Source organism: Alligator sinensis, unplaced genomic scaffold (assembly GCF_000455745.1).
Source record: "Alligator sinensis unplaced genomic scaffold, ASM45574v1 scaffold77_2, whole genome shotgun sequence".
Taxonomy (NCBI): Eukaryota; Metazoa; Chordata; order Crocodylia; family Alligatoridae; genus Alligator; species Alligator sinensis.
In genome coordinates, this window is record NW_005842016.1 from 2,878,046 (window position 1) to 2,879,190 (window position 1,145).

A 1,145-nucleotide genomic window follows, 5' to 3' on the forward strand; every position below is an offset into this window, starting at 1 on the left:
GGTGTGTGTGAACATGGGTTGATTAACATTTGGAGCACAGATTCCCCATCATGCAGTGCTCCCCTGCTTCTCTGGTCCCAGAATTCACTGCAGTCTCTGATTCAGGCTTTCTGTTCTCCATCTGTCATGTAAATGAATGGTCATCTGGTTCCATCTCGGATGTAAATGAGACCTAGGGCAGTTGGTTCACTCTTGTCACCCTTACCTTGAGGGTCTTAGGTGCGTCTCTCTCACTGCATCTTAATCAGTTTCATTTACGTAGAGGAGGGGGGAGGGGGGGTGAGTCCTTTGTGAGTCAGACAGACTGCATCCTGTGCCAGGGTTGCCCAAGAACACACAGCTGAGATGTAACATGGTGTTTAACACCGAAAAATACAAGGTTCTCCACCTTGGGAAGAAAAACCCGCAGCATGCTTACAGGCTCGGCAGTGCTACGCTGGCTAGCACTACAGACAAAAAGGACTTGGGGGTCATGATTGACCACAATATGAACATAAGCCTTCAATGTGATGCTGCAACTAGTAAAGTGAGTGAAACGCTGGCTTGCATCCATATATGCTTCTCAAGCAAATCTCAGGACGTCATTCTCCCATTGTACTCGGCCTTGGTGAGGCTGGAACGGGAGTACTGTATCCGGTTTTGGGCTCCACAATTCAAAAAGAATGTGGAGAAGCTTGAGAGAGTCCAGAGGAGAGCCACACACATGATCAGAGGTCAGGAAAACAGACCTTATAATGAGAGGCTAGAAGCCATGGGACTCTTCAACCTGGAAAAGCACAGGCTCAGGGGTGATCTGGTGGCTCCCTATAAGTTTATCCGGGGGGCCCACAAGGATCTGGGGGCATGTCTGTTCACCAGAGCGCCCCAGGGGATGACAAGGACAAATGGTCACAAACTCCTCCATGACCATTTCAGGCTGGGCATAAGGAAGAACTTCTTTACTGTTCAAGCCGCCAAAGTCTGGAATAGACTGCCACTGGAGGTGGTTCAAGCACCTATTTTGAACGCCTTCAAGATAAATTTGGATGTCTATCTTGCTGGGATCCTATGACCCCTGCTGACTTCCTGCCCCTGGGGCAGGGGGCTGAACTTGGTGATCTTCCAAGGTCCCTTCCAGCCCTAATGTCTATGAAATACAACCAATG